The following is a 19914-nucleotide window of genomic DNA, read 5'->3' on the forward strand; positions in this document are numbered from 1 at the left end:
AGTCAACTTTGAATTTATTCTTCATTAATAAGCAAGAATGTCTATAAATTTAACACGAGTACATACACAGGGCTGGTTCTTATTAATTAAATTGATTTAAAATAATACTTATTTCTACATTATTTACATATAAAAATTTTAGTTAAGTATCTATTTATCTAAATTGTTTTGTGTTAATTTGTTTTTCGTATTTTCTGTTTTTTTTTTTCTTTGTAACACCTTTGTTGTGTTGTCCATTACAAAGTCGTAAATATGTCATTAGTTATCTTACTATAATCCTTCTCTTAAATGCCCACATTAATTATGCCTGTTTGTTATCTAATTGTAAGTTAGATAGGAGGATACCTCTGTATTTTGTTTTTGAAATAAAAAATCAACTCGAAAATGCGTAATTAATTGTACGTTTGACAACGATGCATCGTTATAATAATAATAATAATCAGTTTCATCTGCTAGAGAATGCAATGCTTCGAAAGACTGATAACAACAACAGTTGGCTTAGATCTTTATCGTTCATGCGCAAATGCCTAAAAGAATGACCTCCAGTTCAGTATATCTACAAAATAGAGCACACGTATTGTAGTAAAATTACGTTCGGTCGCAGAATTTAACACGCGTTCGTGATTTAATACTGTTGATAAAAAGCAATGTTACGCGAACTTTAAATTATTATTTAATATAAATCACGGAGGGGATTGACTTTGATATAAACTAATTGTGTGTTTGTCGTTTGATTGCAGGAAGGTGCGGAGAATCCTGAACCCGAGCCGGTGAGTTTTTTGATAAATATTAAGTACTTATTTATCGCGTTGTAATTGGTTCACTTTATACATAAAACAACGTGCTGTTTTTCAGTTGAAGGCACAAAGCCAACCATAACTGCATAATATTTGATAATTAAGGAAGCAATTACAACTAAATGTAAATTATGTACTTAAATTACTTTCATATGTATATAATTTTTTGATTTTATTATATTAAAATCGAACACAAGGTACGAATGCCTATAATCAATACATAGTATAAGACAAAGTCGTTTCCCGCTGTCTGTCCCTACGTATGCTTAGATCTTTAAAACTACGCAAGGGATTTTGATGCTTTTTTTTTAATAGATAGAGTGATTCAAGAAGAAGGTTTATATGTATAATACATGGATAATATAGTAGAGAAACACTGATAATTTTAGAGGTTTCCAATGTGATGTCGTAAAACACATTTTTTTGTGCTTGCATTGCAAACGCTGGCTGAACCCTACGAGATAGATCACAGTGTTGTACACCTTAAAAAGGTCTACAAAAAAGTCCGCGATGGTGTATGTCTATCTCTTAGGGATAACCCACAATAACCATTTTTTATCCTTTACTTTTTATGAGAAATAATGACTTATTTACGAAGCGATTGTAAGCAATACGGCATTAATTCTTATCCAATTAAGTACCTTAAATACATTGTGCATTTGATATAGATCAAATGGCCCTTTACAGCATGTAATTTAAATGAATATTTTCGAAGATATTACAGACTTAAAATGCAGGGACATAGCGGTTGCGGCGGTACCGGCCGGGAGGCCGGTTTGTATTGTCTAATGACAAAAAAACTGTGAATGTTGTATATAAAGACATTCTGTAGTATATTTAGTATGTTCAGGGGGTATCTTTTGAAGATTTCCCCTTCTCGATAATAATCTAAACAAAACAAAAATATACATATTTAGTATCAGCATTGCACCCGTGCGAAGCTGTGGCGGGTCGCTAGTTAGATATAACCAACAAAGTAATGGTAATCAATTCTTTTATATGTAGCTATTTTCTGTTCTACGATAACTTTGTTGTATAATACACAAAATTCAGAACTTTATTGGATTTAAAAATTGGTCCAAATGGGCTAACTTACGTTAAATTAATTTTCAAATTTAATTACTATAGGTATTGATGATCTGCCTAAAAAAATTGCATGCAATAGATCTTATTGTTTTCTTAGCATTTTTAAAACTTGCTGATAAACTACAAAGTGTCCAAAGGTTCACTGTTATAAAAAAGTTAAAACTTTAGCTTCAAGTATAATCTGTTGTAGAGAATTTTTAATTACTGTGAAATTATAATATATTTGATATTATAACCAGAAATTAGTGTTTTTCATTAATAACGATGAAAAAGAAAAGGATTCTATATGAAGGAGTCAAAATTTAAAAAATGTTGTTTCCAAAAACGGAAAATTTAACGCGAATCGTTGTGGTGGAAAATGATATGTATTTCACCATCTTTAATAAGTTTTTACAGGAAACTTAACGCCATTTTTTTGTTATTTAAAAAAATAACTTCCCAACTTTTTTGTGTTTTACGTATTTTTCATAAATAAATAAGAAAAATAAGTTGTGTATACATGAAAATTGCTTGATCAATAAATGTACTGACCAAATTAATAGTAAATTAGGCACCAAAAGGGAAGACATCAGATTCTTCGGTATTCCCTCCAAAGTTATTTTGATGAGTTTAAAATGACTTTTCCATTGGTCCAATAATAATTTATTATAAGAACTAAAACAGTTTCAATGGAAACGACCAGAGGGGTGAAGTGTTATTTATTTAATTTGTAATCTTAAACCGACGTTTCGCCTTCATAAAGGAAGATTATTAAGTTATTGTATTACATTAGACGGAGACATGGCGAACTTTTTTCGTACAAGTTAAAATAATAAATAATTAAAACACAACTGGATAAAATGACAACCACATTAACATTGAAACTGTTCTAATTCAACATTGGGGCAGATAGTACACAAAGGGTTATTATGAGAACTTCGGAGTTTCAACAAGTAAAGTCTTCTACCATTAATGAGTTATGTATTTCTAAGTAGCGTCTACACTTGCGGATTTTATGTAAGTATGCGTTAATTATTCCAGAAAAAGTTTCCGCGTTATTAGTTAGCGTTGTATTTAGTGATAACGATAAATAATGCGTATGCGTACTTACTTATATCAATATATATATATATATATGCGTTCTGTAACGTTCGAGTCGTAGCCTACTGCGACAATATTCCGTCCGTAGACCCCGTGTCCGTCGTACATATTTTTAGTCCTAGCCGTCGTCCTGGGTCTCTTCCTTGGTTCACCATCACCGTCGACCGGCAGAACTTCCAGCAGCATCGGCATCTCAGAAGTAGAAAAAGCAAAAGAAAAAAAGAAAACGTTGGAGACTCTCTCCTCTCCTTTTCTTTCCCTTACACGATCTCACTTCCATCACCTCGATCCTGCGATCTCGCTCCGTCTCTTTCTGTAGTTTCACGTCTCTCGCTTCTTCCATTCACCTGCTTTTCCGCAGCAGCAACAACAACAACAACCAGCAGTCGACAGGTGTTCATTCGTATACTTAGACGATTGTGTTCATTTTAACGCATTCGATCGTCGCAGTGCAACGGCGTCTAATGTTGAATGCATTCGATTGGTATTCTACCGGATAAGTTTGTGCGAAGTGAAATAGTCAAGGAAATAATCACTTCTGATTGTTGGAACCATCGGGAAGCATCTGGAGAAGTTGCTGCAACATCTTTAAAAGTGTCCAAAACAAATTCAAAGAAGTTTTAATATCGGGAAGAAACCGGGGAAGCACTGGCGGCTTCAGAAGAATTTGGAAAGTTTTTGAAGGAAGTTATACTTTTTGGAAATACACTGGGGAGATACCAAAATTCCAGAAGTTTCTAGAATGTGTCTGAAAGCTCCTGGATACGAGATGTAATTGTGGAGTGAGTCGTAAGCCTTAAGAAGGACTCTGTTAGTTTCTAGAAAAAGGAAAGAAAGAGGACGATGTGAAGAAACAGAAATATTAATATTTAGTGGACCTTCTTTACGAACTTACTACAATTTAGGAAAAGTTCTGCTATGTTATTGTCATCTTTGATCTCCATCAAAGTTTAGCAGACTTGTGAGAGTTTCGTTTTTCTTTCCAAAACCTGTAACAACTCCTGAAGAACTTGACGATAACATTTAAGAGTTCGAAAAAGACACTGTTTAGGACTTAGTGTTCAGTAAGAGTCTAATTTTTTTGTGTTGAACCACACCACTTACATAAACAATTGAGTGAACTTGTACAGTTTAAAGTTTGTAGAGGAACTTGTAACGAACTGCTAAAAAAGACAACATTGCGGAAGTTCGTGTACAAATTTCATGATTTAATTACGTTAAATAATTAACAAAGAATTTTTTGACCATATTTAACGGTCAGTGAAACTTGGTGACGGACAATATCGCGTGCATAGTTTTTTTTTTTTGAATACTTTACTTTTACTTTCTTGATGTGTTTTCGTTCGTTCGTTGCTGCACACAAGTGATTGAAAAGAAAATTCGGGTCAATGGGAGATGGACAATAAGGATATATTTCTAATAAATGCAAAGGTAAGATTTTTTTATTAATATACAAATTGTTTATTATAAGCCCAAAGTGTTTTCCATTGAATATTCTGGTGGTAGCGTTGGTCGCAGTTACGTATATATTTTCCTGCCAATGCAGTGAATCACGGTAATAACAAGTGTAATAGAAATGACTAGAATATCTGTTTGTTGACCTTTAAACTCATCGCCCCTTGAAAGGTCAAACTGGAGAGCTACAATAGTCCTTTACTCAATTGTTTAAACTAAAATGTGAGATTAACTTAATCGTATTAAGTACAATGGGATTGTGCTTCATTAGATCAGAATTCAAGCAGTAATCTCCCTTAGAGTGATTTTTCTTGTTTTCTGGACTATCTGTGTGGATTTAGGGGAAAGTATTCTATAATTTTTAGGCCCTTTTTTAAAAACGTACCTAGTATTTGAAATCGTCGTTTCTTATATTTAAATAGTGTAATTAGTAATTTTCTATTCGTTGTCCGAATTATTACGCGATTTAGTAGAGATGTTGAATACGCTAATGCCTAGCGATGCCCAAGGCTAGGCATGATTCCGAAATTCAATATGATCATTCATATTTATCCAGGTTAGTAAAATTTGAAACCGACTCGACAACGTAAAAATCTCAAAGCAAACACTGCTGACACACATTTCTTGTGACTTAAAACGTTCAGTTTTATTAACATAAGCTAAAAATAAAAGAAGTAACGAACATACCATTCCTATATTTGAATTTATTTTGTATCTGCAAATGATGTTCTCGTATTTGGAATTAGTCATATCGATTTGGTTTTATTGGGTTTGTTATATGTATTACAATCAGAGATGTTATTTATTTGGCCATTAAAAGTTTTGCTGGTATGACCGATCAAACATCATATAAAATGATGAATGAAAGTTGTTCACATTTGGCCATTTAGGGTAATAGAAAAAAAAATTTAATGTTGTTTTCCGGGTTCAATGTCATGGTCTATCGAATTTTGAAGTTCCCAATTGATATCAGCACTTGACAAATCACCACTTATCGTACTTTTAGGAAGGAACTACGAAATTCTATGAATTACGACAAAACAACCCGCAAAACAATATCGAATTGATATACGCCAGCTGTGTAAAACTGAAAACTACAAGATATTGTGGTGTGCTAATAAATGCCTACAATCCAAAATTCTTAGAAAACGATTCGAAAACCTTCACTTATTAGATGAACCCATAGCTAAAGAAACTATGGATTCCCTTCCTTTCTCTTATTACAATGTATAAAAGATCAGAAACAAAATGGGGTTGTAAATATTTTGATTTAAAATAACTGATGTTAATTTTACATCAATAAAATTATTTGCAACTCTATTTTGACTCTGATCTTTCACGCTAAATAAACTATTTTGGTATTAGTCTCTTTTTTCCAATTAAAACGGGTGACAAGGGCAAATAAGGACGTATGTAGAAGAATTATTTGTTGCTGAAATGAAGAAACTATAACATAAAGATAGAAAAACTATATCTCAATCACATCAAATAGAAAATATAAATCATACTTAATCTTCGCAGCTGGTGAAATGGTGCAAACACCACAATTAGTCTAGAAAACACTCCAATATTTAAAAAATTAGCAAATGCTTGCAAGGTTTTCTCAAAAAAATATTTTTATAGAAAATTAAATAAAAGAAGTGAAGCATGAAAGATATCAAAGTTGGTAGCTATCAATTTCGAGACCACATATCATTGTTATCATCAATTATATACATGGGGTGCGTGATTTAAAACTGAAAAGGAAAATTTCCTGTAAATTAGCGTGATGGAAATGGTTTCCATAAGCGTGGTAAATTTTTCGTATAAATTTCTAAAATAAGTAACAAAATTAAGTGAAAACTGATCGTCGTAAAATTTTTGGCGCCACTGTTTTTTAACTCTTTTTTTGTTTAATTAATCGTGTCGTTCTACCTCGTTTTATGTCTTATTGCTTTTGGCAGTTGTGAATGGTCTAAGATTCGACGTTTTCGTTTTGAGCGTTCGAAGATGCCTGGTGCTAGGACACATTTTCACGGTCGGTGACAAGTGAAATAGTACGTGTCATGAAAATTTGGATGTAGAAAGTGTTAATAACTAGTTCGTTCGGTTTCTGAACGTAGCGCGCAATTCGACGGTCTCACAGAAATTTGATTGAGAGAGGAAATGCGGTGTACATCTTAATAGAAGTTTGTAAAAAAATCAATTAACCGAAAAAGAGGAAAGTTCTCTCGATATGACACCAACCAATCAATTAATCAATCAAAAACACCATTCTTGATGTATTTTTAATTTGCTAAGTTCAAGGCAAGAAATTACCTGTAACAATGTCATTAAAAAATAAATGAAAGTTTCAACAATATCCAGATACTTCAGAAGCTTCATTTGCATATTTACGTCATCATCATCATAAGGTCGTCAGTCCTAAGACTGGTTGGAAGGTGTCCTACTAACCTATCTCGCCTATTTCTTATTGACTTCCATATAGTCCTCTGTTCTCTTATTCTCTCTAATACCTCTTCATTTCTAACCTTCTCTATCCACGGTATCGTCATCAGTCGCCTGTAACACCAAATTACGAACGCTTCTAACATTTTCTTTCGAATTTGTAAATTAACCGTTCGCGAGCATAGAAGTAACTTCTTTCTCGCGACTGCGCTATCTTCTGCTTTATATCCCTACTACTCCTTCCGTTCTGACTTATCTGACTTCCTAGATACTTAAAATCAACCACTTCTTCTAATTTTTCGTCTCCTATTTTTTCCCTACCTATTCATCCCTTGCATACCAGTATTTTAGTTTTACTTTTATTTATTTTCATACAGTACTGTTGTGTCAATACCGATTCCATTTCCTTTATTTTAATTGTCAAAAGTATTTGCGTAGATTTTACAAATGGTTGGAAACAGGAAGTAGACGCTCGTAGTTATCGACAGGTAAGAGTTCTAGTTATGGAATTAATAATAAATACACTGAGCATTAAGTAGCAACGAAAGTAAATGTCACTATTAGCAACCTTTCAAATAGTTTGGAGTTATTCAGGCGTGACCGTTTCTTTCATTCATCATTTTCGTTCATCACTAGGCATTTCTATTTATTATTTTAGAAATTATTTTCTTCAATAGTTAAGTGTATAAGCGAGTGGACCTATGGTTGATTTGGTTTAGGTCAAGTAGATCTCGGGTTAGGATTAATTGGCTTAAGGCCGAATTTCTAAAGATCATTTTGGGAGAGATCGGGGGACCCAAAGTTGGAATAAGCAGGACCGAACTCGGTTGACAGGTATTTTGTATTACTTACGGTTAATAGTAAACATACCTACTATTAATTCGTATACAGTAGAATCCGCTTATAATGACATCGAAGGGAAATGTCAAACACGTCATACTAAGCGAACGTCATACGAAGCATAGTCTTAGAAAATTAACAACTTTTGGTTAGCTATTTAGTTTAATAGAGAGAAAAACTACAAATTGTATATATTTATTAACAGAAAAAGAAAAAGAACGACGAATTGTAATATCAATATACATAAGAAGGGTCAGAAAAATGAGCGAAAATGTTATTAATAATCATTTGGGTCACTATAGCCGGATATGGCTTCTTGAGAATCAGTCATAATAAACGATATGTCACTTTAAACGGAGTCATTATATCTAGACTTTCCTATACAGAATTTAATACGAAAACCAAACTTAACACTGCAATTACTTCACATTAAGCGGTTGGTCAATATAGGCGGAGTCATAATAAACGAATTTCACTGTATTCCTAAGTACAGAAACCAGTTAATTATTGAAGAAATACATTATTACATACTTAAAGAAGGTTGACTTCTTTTATAATAGAAGAGATTCAGGCATTTAAAGGGCAATAACCTAACATCAGATCGTTATAATTCTCATAAGGAACATCCTGATGATCTTGAAAAAAATAAAACAATATTGATAATCGAAGAGTGCTCAACGTTGATTTCTCCTATCATAAGGGGCATCTTCAGAAACTTCACGTTCTCGGAGACGAAACGTCGAATATTATCGACGCCACCATGATCTGTCATGAGAATTTTATCAAAAAAAAAAAGACGCGGTTAGAATCCGGAAATCCAGTTTCTTCGGAAAACAGCCGTGAAAGCCTAAATCAACTTCCAGTTAGTCGCTTTGTTATTGCGTGACAAGACACAGTAAGTACATTAATTAGTTTGTGGAAGCAACGGCATTACGTTGCTAAAAACTCGGTTTGAGAACTATAGGGGTGGTACAAATTTTGTCTAGACACATGTTACACTTATTTAAAACGTCGGAAACGAGTCCGTTTGTATCCGTCGCTTTCCTGTTGGTCCCTGTGAGAGTTTCCTTCCTTCTTAACGCACCGGTGAAGTCATCGTATTCGCGGTCGGTTGGTAACGCGTCGTTGGAGCGAGTGCTCGAAACACAGAGGCGACTACTATAACGGGCTTTTGTTTATACAAAATCGACAACAAAATATCAATGGTAAACAAAAAAAATCGGTTGTCTGTAAAGTCGGTTTACTGACGATAGTCGAACGTGACAACGTCATAAGAAAATACTGATGGAATGGTTTCATTTTTCAAAAGAAAACTTTAATTTTATTTGTTTGATAGATATTTTGTATGGATATAGAGAAGGAGGTAAATGGAAATGTATTATTGTATAGCAGCTGTCCACGCGGACGCATCGCTCACTCAAGTAGGAGAGAGACAGATGTCGAACGCTGCCGAACGCGGAGGCCGATTGTGCCTCTTTGTCGCTCGTTCCGCGCTCTCGCTTGCACTTCAAGCCTTAAATGGAACGCCTCAGAGCGAGGTAACGCCGCATGAGTCATGTTTTTTCGTGCGTGCAGCCGGCTCCATCGAATTATAAGACGTTGTCACGTCAAAAATTATGTTTAGGGTGATAAATAAGCACGTACGAAGTTGGAGGTATTTAGTAGGGTGTTGTTTTCATGAAGATTTTTAATTGAAAGTCGTCAATTTGGACGGAGTTGATAATAAACAATTGGAATAAAGTGAGTGGGTCTAAATATCTATTTTCAGGTGTATGGTATTAAAGTATACATTCTAAAATAATTATTTAAAAAATGCTATAGATGGTGAGATGTAAGGGATCGTTTAAAAGTCCTAGATAATTTCGAGTTTAAAAAACTAATAAGTATGTCAAATAGTTGCTTTAAAGTGAGCTTTCCGAAGTTCTTTTTTTATTTTGCCGTGTCAGTTGTTCTGAACAAGAAGTCAAGCATTTTTTAAATTTATCCTTATTGGTCCTGTCGATATTGGACGCCACTGGCGAGAACAGCCACGGTGGAAGCGATTACAACGGAATTCCGTTTTTTTTTTCGTCCACTATTTTATAGGTACCCCAACATACATATATGTATGCATACGTACAGTCATGCAGAAATGTACACGACTACGTACACATAAAAAATAATTGTGTCGATTTTTTCGTTAAAAATGATGTGATAATATTGTTTGATTTTTGTAGTTTACTGCCTAATTAAAATTATCTTAGGTCTACTAATTAGGTACAGATCCGCGGTTATTTGATTGCTAGTTTACAGTTCTTTTGGCGAGTAGAGGGTAAAGTTGTTGTATGCAACGGAAGCTGCGTGCGCACATCTAACAAAAATTCGACAGTGTGAAGTTAGCAGTGTGTCTGCCGTTGCTTCGCTTTCTAACTCATTACATACCATTTGTGTAATATTGGAACATTATTAGGTATACGGTGATTATAGTAACCGACTTAAATTAGATATAAATCCATATTTTTATCTGCTGATCTGTTCTAAAATATTTGCCTTAGGCAATCGGCCGTATCTCTTAAAATGTTCACATTTATTTGGAATATTTCATTCGTTATATAACAGTTATTATTTCAGTTGAATTCTACGGGTTGTGTTACAATTGCGTTCACATTTTTAGCATTCCTACAACCTGCTGAGATATTGCTCTACAATTTTTCTTGTTTTGATAATTACGTTCGGATTGTTATATACAATTACAATTTGAATTTCATTATTAAAGCATAAAATTAAACTAGGAACTGCTAGTAGGAAAATGACTATTATCGATCTGTATTTCGAATCATATAATAGTTATTTGTCAATTAGTAGACACTATTACTAAAGGTTCATGTTTCTAATTTGCTGCATGAAAACGATTTCACTTGATTCATTTGGAAATTATAAAAATCATCTTCCTTGTCGTTTTTCAATGCCGTGTGTAGTTCTTGAGTAATCAGTAATTAAAATTTTAAAATCGGAAACCAATTGTGCTGCATTTGTAGCAGCACAGAAGGATTAAAAAAGAAGAACAACTGAAATATGAGTACGCCTGCTTGGATGTGCTTTAATCGATTGAATTTTCAATCGCTATCAAATTTATTGAAAATCTGAAAGGAATAAAAACTGTTTCCTTTTATAACCCTGAGACTGTTCTAATAAATACTGCAAATGTGCGCATGTGTTTGTAGTTGCCCAGGTTTACATTTTTGTTGTGGTTCCGTTTTTTACATTTTGTTTTCTGTAACCGTTGAGCGTAAGATAGGTTATGTTCTATTGCAAACCAGGATTCCTGACGCCACTGAGATGATGCTGACGCTTGAGAGTACCTTTAATAGTACTTGTTGGGTATGACTAATCCAAGAATGCCGTGGAAAAAAGGAGTTTCGACCGGGACTGGTTATTCTAGTTGTTGATTTATTGTTGCCGATAATAGAAATCATTCTGTAGGCATATCTTCAGGCTGGGATTGTTGGTCATTTTTATCATTAAAAATCTAATCGATTGATACAGCCATTATTTACCCTTCTAAAAAAATCAATTAAATTTTTTTTTCAATTGATCGACACTCTGTACCTACAACGTATAAAAATTCCGATTATGCTCTTTCAAATTTAATTTTTTCAACCATGGGAACCTTTCAACTGGGTTCTTGCCTGTATTTTCTGGTTAAACATTTGCATTGATGAATATTTTATAAAGCAGCACGATTTTGGACAGCCCGCACGTATTTAAGTGTCCACTTTACCTAGAAATCAACGTTGAGCACTCTTCGATTATCAATTTTGGGTCTTTACAAGGTCATCAGGATGTTCCTTGTGAGAATTACAATGATCTGGCGTTAGGTTATTGTCCTTTAAATGCCTGGATCTCTGCGGCATTTATTATGCATTCAACGAGCACTTATTTTATCCTGTAGATGCCTTGATAAATTTTAATCCTTTATCGCAATTACATTATAAAGAATATTGCAAAAGAAGCCGACCTTCTTTAAATATGTTAAAATTTGTTTATCGACGGCAATATTATAAAACAGTCAGGTAGTTTATGGTGAAATTGTTTTTAAAGGAGCGAATTAATCTATTTTGCGCCTTGAGTTGTAACGGTTAACATTAGGGAAGATTGAAAATTATATTCCTTCTGAAGATGCTTGCAATCGATGACGAAATGTTGGTATTGATAGACAGAATTAAAAACGCTTTTTATACTAGATGTTCGTTTCTATTTTAATTCTATGTTAGGTACTAATTATTACAAAAAACATTAGAACCAAAGGGATTTACCGCAACTAACCACAACACTTTTAGTTAACACGGAGCTGTCTCGTTCACTTTGTTGAGTTAAACGCAGGACTCGTTAAAACCAAAAGGACTTAGCCCAACTAACCGCAATACATTTAGTTAACATGGACATACGTTTTGCCCACGTATGTTGTGTGCATTTTTCAACGCAAGACTCATTAAAACCAAAAGGACTTACCCCAATTAACTACAATTCTTTCAGTTAACATGGACATGTGTTTCGATAAATTACGTTGAGTGCATTTATTTCAATGCAAGGCTCATTAAAATCTGAAGCATTTGCCGTAATTAACCGCAACACATTTAGTTAACGCAGAGATGTGTTTTACTCATGTACGTTGTGTGCATTTTTCAACGTAAGACCCATTAAAACCAAAAGGACTTACCCCAACTAACCACAACACTTTTTCAGTTAACGGAAACCTGTGTTTCGTGCACTTACGTTGTGGGCATTTTTTTCAACGCAAGTCTCTAAAATCTAAAGGATTTACTCTAACTAACCACAACACATTTAGTTAACGCGGACATGGGTTTTTCTCACTTACGTTGTGTGCATTTTTCAACGTAAGACACAAAAGGCCTTACCTCAACTAACCGCAACACATTTAGTTAACGCAGAGATGTGTTTTACTCATGTACGTTGTTTGCATTTTTCAACGTAAGACCCATTAAAACCAAAAGGACTTACCCCAACTAACCACAACACTTTTCAGTTAACGGAAACCTGTGTTTCGTGCACTTACGTTGTGGGCATTTTTTTCATCGCAAAGCTCCCTAAAACCTAAAGGATTTACCCCAACCAACCACAACACTTTTAGTTAACGCGGACATGTGTTCTTCTCACATACGTTGTGTGTGCATTTTCGACCCTCGGCTCTATAAACAGAAAGGGTTTTATCCCAATTAATCTACAACACTTTTAAGTTGGCGTTGACTCGTGTTTCGCTCACTTACATTGTGAACATTTTTCTTGAGGTGTGACCATGCATCTTTTTAAATTGAGTAACCCTTTTGTCTCTAACGGTTTTGATTTCTGATGAGACGACACTGGGTATATATATGTTAGTGCATGGAGTAAAGAATTTGCACCAGTTCTAAAAAGGAGCTCGTACCGGCTGCATGCGCTGATTAAAATCATTAATTATTTCATTGATCGAGGACAGTCCGTTCGATCTAACGTTACACCATGGGTACCGTGATAGTCTCCTACTCGCGCTCTCTCATCCTCTCTACCTCTCAAGGCATCTCTTTTCATGCTTTAGCGTTAGTCTCATTCTCTTGGAATATTTTACTATGGCAGCGTTCGATTATTGTTGTTGTTGTTGTTGTTGTGGTACGTGGTACAATTTTGTTTGTACGAAAGATCCGCAGAATGGTTGCGTTAAACCATGTGGGCGAAGTTTATTGAGTCGACATAACCGTTCGTTGAATGGAGAATGCTTGATGGTGCTGCTGCTGCTGCTGATAAAGATGGACCCAGTCGTAGGAGGCTTGGCGCTAGTTTCGTCGATATATTTCTTAAACTATTTCCGATTTTATTACAATGATCCGTTCGGATTGATTAACCGGACACTCAATAAAATCGTGCTGAATCCTGAATACATTAAAAGACAGAAGAATTTAGGTCGGGTGAACGTATACGCTATCCCATTGGTCCTGCATTACAAACTTATCCTTTGAAATGGATAAAAATGTAGGTGGGTTTTCTCTGGCGTAGATTGACTTAGACTAGGTTAGGTTGCATTCAAGTGCTTCATTGTCATCATAGGGTCGTCAGTCCTAAGACTGGTTGGACACTCATTTCCAGTCGTTCCTATCCTGAGCTAATCTTCGGATTTCCTTAAAACTAGAACGTTTAACATCCTGAACTATATGTGAACACTAATCTAATCTAGTCTATGCTGTTTCTGCTTCTAATATGCCCTTAACCAGTCCTTTATGTCTAAGAAGGTATCATTCCAACCTATATTTCTTATTAACTTCTATAATAATATTTGTTCTTCAATTATTTCTAATGCCTCATCATTTCCAACCTAAACTAGAACTACCCATATCCTTAACTATTTGCGAAAAGTAATCTAATCTAGGTCTACCTCTACCCCTTCTAACTCCTGTTTCTGCCTCTAATATGTCTCTGACTAGCCCTTCATGCCTCAGAAGGAGTCCTACCAACCTATCTCGCCTAGTTTATATTGACATGCGTAGAGTCTTCTGTTCTCCTACTCTTTCTAATACCTCTTCATTTCTAACCTTCTCTATCCACGGTATCCTCATCATTCCCACCACATTTTGAATGCATCTAACCTTTTCTTTCATGTTTCGCACTCGTACAGCGCCGCGCTCCAAACATGCACCTTTAACAATCTTTTTCGAATTTCTAAATTAACCATTCGCGGGCATGGAAGTGACTTCTTTGAAGGACATTCGACCCTGTACTATCCTCTATCCCTACCGTTCCTTCCGTCCTGAGTTATCTGCCTTCCTATAGATACCTAAAATCAGCCACTTCTTCTTAGTTTTCGTCTCCTATCTTTATATTCACTTTTTCCCTCTTGCATACTAATATTTTTGTTTTACTTTATTAATTTAATGCTATCTCCTACCCTTTCTTGCTAGATAGTAACACTGCAAATCCAAGCATACTAATCTTTTGCCCCTGTATATCTATCCCTAAAGTTGTCCTATCTTTAATAATGTTTATTTAACAATGTTCATAAACTTCCCTTTCGAAATGTCGCAAGGTCATTGAGGAGCAACTCCGTTCCTTGAAAATAGACATAATAATTACTATCATCGGCCTTCTTTGGCGTGCAATTTTCTATTAACGACAAAAAGTTCAACGGTAACATTTATGTGTGTCGTGAATCAATCAACTATGTGCTAATACCGCGGTCAATTCGGACGTTTCCAGGAGTACATGCTTCCCATCATCATCATCATCATCATCATCATCACCATTATCATTTTCATCATCGTCAGCATCATTACGATCATCAACCCCGGTCGTAATCGCAAATCACGCTCTGACAACAGGTGTGATGATTTGTGAACCGCATAAAACGCTGTAGCAGGTCGTGTTTTATGGCCACTTGGATCTGAAACAACTCTTACTTTACCCATTTGAATACGCTACGTCCAACAACATACTCTCCACCCGATATTTGTTTACATTTGAATCATCTGATTAAATTCACCTTCAATAATAATTATTTTATTATTATGTACATACTTCCAATTGTAAGTCTTTGATGAATTGCTACTACTACGTGCTAGAGATACTATCAGGTTAGGTTCCATAATATAGGTTGGGTTAGATGTGAAAATTTTAGACTTGGATTTACATTGGGTTAATCTAGAGGTTTCGTTTTAAATCTTTAAATTCATATTTTTACTTTTAGATCATTAAAATTAGCTATCGACAATTAGGTTAGGTTCTATAATAGTTAAGTTTATTTCTCTGTAGAATTGACCTTTATCACATCACTTTTTTGATTGTTTATAAGATAGATATTTAGGTGTGAACGTGTAGGTAATAGTGGAGCTGTTTCTTTTGGCTATAAAAACATCAGCAACAGGCAGTGTACGTTTATGTATACGAGAGGCTATACGAAAGTGATTTCGTGACTATAAAAAGAACCGATTGGTGACCCGCACACTTTCTCAACTTGTATGTTTAATTCGCTCCGGGCGTTTTATAGCAATCTCTATCGACCTCTTCTTCCTTTGCTTTTAAGAAGAACAACTCGTTGCCTTACAAAACACAGCGAACGCACCTGTTAGTTACTCTTTGACCATTTATTGTTTGTGTTATTATTGCTTAATAATAACATTAATCGAGAAAGTTATATTAGTGTTTGTACGTATCCATCGACATCCATCCATGTAAAGTAATCGCGGAGCAATTTATTCTACAATTCATTTTATAAACGATGGCTGAATGACCAAATTCTTACTCAAAGTCCGATAGAGTACTTAGAGTTTGTCTGTCATCAAAACTAATAATGGCGTTTAGAAAATCAGGCAATTTCGCTCATTTTCCTAATGGTCCATTGCGAATATTAGGATTATAATAAATTATAAAACTTGTTAGTCTTCAAAAATAGATATTAAATAATCAAAATGTTTGTCTTAAACCCACACGGTGACATTATTAAGCAATGTACGCATATCGCGATACGAAATTGGAATGTTTGCTGTGGTACATTCGCGAGTAAATTCAAGGATTACGCCATGCTAACGTGTCAATATCAGATTTTGCGATCTCTGATCGAAAATATTTTAATTAAGACCTTGTCTAGGTCACATATTTGCATGCGCGTCAATGTGTAGTGATATTTATTGAATGTGCAACGTTTACTGTTTCAAAAATTGAAGAAAAAGTTACGTATGCAAAATAATCAACAATTTTTTTTACTATTTTTTCAATTTTTAAATTCCTTCTATTCTTTCTGATACCTCTTCATTTCTAATCTTATATATCCATTGTGTCATCAATTGCCTGTAACATCACATTTCGAACGCTTCTAGTCTGTTCTTTTCCGCCTTGCTCACCGTCTACGTTTCGCACCCGTATATCGCCGCGTTCCAATCATATATCTTTAACAATCTTTTTCGAATTTTTTTTATTTCTTTATCTTCTGCTTTATAACCCTACTACTCCTTCCGTCCTGACTTCCTAGATACCTAAAATCAGTCACTTCTTCGTCTCCCTAGACAAAAATTTTCAGTCTCTCAGAGTTTTTCAGTCTTTCAGCGTCTCTGAGAGCGTCTCTCACAGTCTTTAACAGTCTCTCAGTTATTGCCTACGTGTTTTTATGGATCTCTCACAGTCTCTGTATGAGAGACTCGAACGATAAAATTGTTTATTCAGAGATTCGAGTCTCTCGTTCAGAAACTGGATAAGAAATGAAGATCTCTCTATGAGCGACTCGAGTCTCTCGTTCAGAGATTGGATACGAAATGAAGATCTCTCTATGAGCGACTCGAGTCTCTCGTTCAGAGACGCTAAACAGTTTTTTTGACAGTCTCTCTCAGCAACACCAGAGAGACTAGATGAGAGACGGAGACTCGAGTCTCGCTTTCAGAGACTCTGGGAGACTGAACATTTTTATCTCGGGATTCCATGTTTATATTCGCTCTTTCCCTAATTTTCTTATGTCTTAAATAAGGAAAATTTCTGGAAAAATTAAGTGTGATGTTTATGTACATGTTTCATGATTTATTTTTTTTTTGTGAAATAGGTGATAATGTAAGGTTGTAGGTAATTAGGATATTTTTTTTTGACATGTCCTGTATTGGTGTTTGGTTATCTCATTAGCGGATGCAATGTCTGTACGCGCTAATCAATTGTGGTACAGTTACAAGTTGCAGTGTATTCGCGATCGAAGAGACCTGTGGACGTGTACTTATTATATGTGGGTCATACGCGTAGACGAATGGAATAAGTAATGTCGGAACGCGCGGAAAACAACGACATACTTAAGTATTGGACTAAATAGTAGCGAACGACGGTTTATTATTATTATTATTATTAAGAAATGTTAATTACAAACGGAGAAACGACGTCTCTAGGATTTATATCGACGTGAAAGTTATTGACGTTTATTATACTAAATTGGCTGCGTTAAAGGAATTGTTTACATTCCGCGTGTGTCACATATACTCAGCCTCCGGGGCTTCCGAACTATTATAGCAATCCTAAAAAACTTAGGTATGTTCTAGAGAAAATGCTTACTTGTAAAGGTGTATTGTAGTGATTGCCTTTCGAAAAAGACAAAACAAGGAAAGAACCTATGGAAAGGTGAGAGAAGCGGATGAACTGTATGGGTTTTTGTTAAACCAGAATAAATTCTGGTGTTGTCGCATTTTTCAATAAAGTCCTTGATCCCCTTTTACGTACCGAATGATCTTCGTAATGTTGAGGCGGTGAAAATCCACCTCATATCTGATGTCTCACGTCCCAGTAAAACTTTTCTTGTGTTAAGACCTTTTGATTCCTTGTTATTCCCCAAATGATCTTCACAATGTTTAGCCAGTGAAAATCCATCCTAGATGTGATGTTACGTTTCCCAGCAAAGCTTTCCTTATTTCCCAAATGATCTTCACAATGTTTAGATGGTGAAAAATCCACTTCATATCTGATGTCGCACGTTCCTTTAAAACTTTTCTTGTGTTAAGACCTTTTGATTCCTTGTTATTACCGAAATGATCTTCACAATGTTTAGGCGGTGAAAATCCATCCTAGATGTCGCGTTTCCCAGTAAAGTTTTCCTTATTTCCCAAATGATCTTCACAATGTTGAGGCGGTGAAAAATCCACTTCATATCTGATGTCTCACGTACCAGTTAAACTTTTCTTATGTTAAGACCTTTTGATTCCTTGTTATTACCGAAATGATCTTCACAATGTTTAGGCGGTGAAAATCCATCCTAGATGTCGCGTTTCCCAGTGAAGTTTTCCTTATTTCCCAAATGATCTTCACAATGTTGAGGCGGTGAAAAATCCACTTCATATCTGATGTCGCACGTACCAGTTAAACTTTTCTTATGTTAAGACCTTTTGATTCCTTGTTATTCCCCAAATGATCTTCATAAAGTTTAGTGTCAATTTCAATTTTATATCTGTGTAACCATTCGTGAGAGAAACGGTCGTGATGGACGGATTTTTAAAACAAAAAGGAAATCGGATAATTGACGCAATTTCCTCTTCTGTTTTAGCTAGAAAATATACAATCTCCCAACTGTTATTATCTGTACCTGTATTTTTAAATAAAATTTGTATGAATGTGTTAATAAGTTTACGACTCGAAACACCGATGCAAACCTCATTAAAAATTTAACAAGTTCGTAGTGGTTAATTGTTTGTTTAAATGTGCGTATTAATAAATGTAAAGGGGATTCACAGGATGCAGCAGCGCTTTTGAACCTAAGAAATAATAACATCTTTTTATATTCTTGTTGGTCAAATGTACTTATTATCCGTTACAGTAAGAGTACTGTAAAAAAGACAAACACTTAAAAAGTTTTTTCTTATTACTTTGTATTATTAAGCAATGTACGCATATCGCGATACGAAATTGGAATGTTTGCTGTGGTACATTCGCGAGTAAATTCAAGGATTACGCCATGCTAACGTGTCAATATCAGATTTTGCGATCTCTGATCGAAAATATTTTAATTAAGACCTTGTCTAGGTCACATATTTGCATGCGCGTCAATGTGTAGTGATATTTATTGAATGTGCAACGTTTACTGTTTCAAAAATTGAAGAAAAAGTTACGTATGCAAAATAATCAACAATTTTTTTTACTATTTTTTCAATTTTTAAATTCCTTCTATTCTTTCTGATACCTCTTCATTTCTAATCTTATATATCCATTGTGTCATCAATTGCCTGTAACATCACATTTCGAACGCTTCTAGTCTGTTCTTTTCCGCCTTGCTCACCGTCTACGTTTCGCACCCGTATATCGCCGCGTTCCAATCATATATCTTTAACAATCTTTTTCGAATTTTTTTTATTTCTTTATCTTCTGCTTTATAACCCTACTACTCCTTCCGTCCTGACTTCCTAGATACCTAAAATCAGTCACTTCTTCGTCTCCCTAGACAAAAATTTTCAGTCTCTCAGAGTTTTTCAGTCTTTCAGCGTCTCTGAGAGCGTCTCTCACAGTCTTTAACAGTCTCTCAGTTATTGCCTACGTGTTTTTATGGATCTCTCACAGTCTCTGTATGAGAGACTCGAACGATAAAATTGTTTATTCAGAGATTCGAGTCTCTCGTTCAGAAACTGGATAAGAAATGAAGATCTCTCTATGAGCGACTCGAGTCTCTCGTTCAGAGACGCTAAACAGTTTTTTTGACAGTCTCTCTCAGCAACACCAGAGAGACTAGATGAGAGACAGAGACTCGAGTCTC

The 19914-nt window shown here is 34.9% G+C and overlaps 2 protein-coding genes across 3 annotated transcripts in view; both read left to right on the forward strand.

The window, feature by feature from the left end:
* The first annotated feature begins 557 nt into the window (after window positions 1–557).
* LOC108744453 overlaps window positions 558–19914 on the forward strand; it is a 119621-nt gene continuing 100264 nt past the window's right edge. For both annotated transcript variants that reach the window (XM_018480236.2, XM_018480244.2), the window contains exon 1: window positions 558–770. The gene's annotated coding sequence lies outside the window, so the exon portion shown is untranslated. The remainder of the gene's footprint in view (window positions 771–19914) is intronic.
* LOC108744369 overlaps window positions 3069–19914 on the forward strand; it is a 40547-nt gene continuing 23701 nt past the window's right edge. Inside the window, exon 1 of the mRNA XM_018480091.1 lies at window positions 3069–4394. The gene's annotated coding sequence lies outside the window, so the exon portion shown is untranslated. The remainder of the gene's footprint in view (window positions 4395–19914) is intronic.

This window comes from Agrilus planipennis, unplaced genomic scaffold (genome assembly GCF_000699045.2).
Source record: "Agrilus planipennis isolate EAB-ADULT unplaced genomic scaffold, Apla_2.0 scaffold6, whole genome shotgun sequence".
Lineage (NCBI taxonomy): Eukaryota > Metazoa > Arthropoda > Insecta > Coleoptera > Buprestidae > Agrilus > Agrilus planipennis.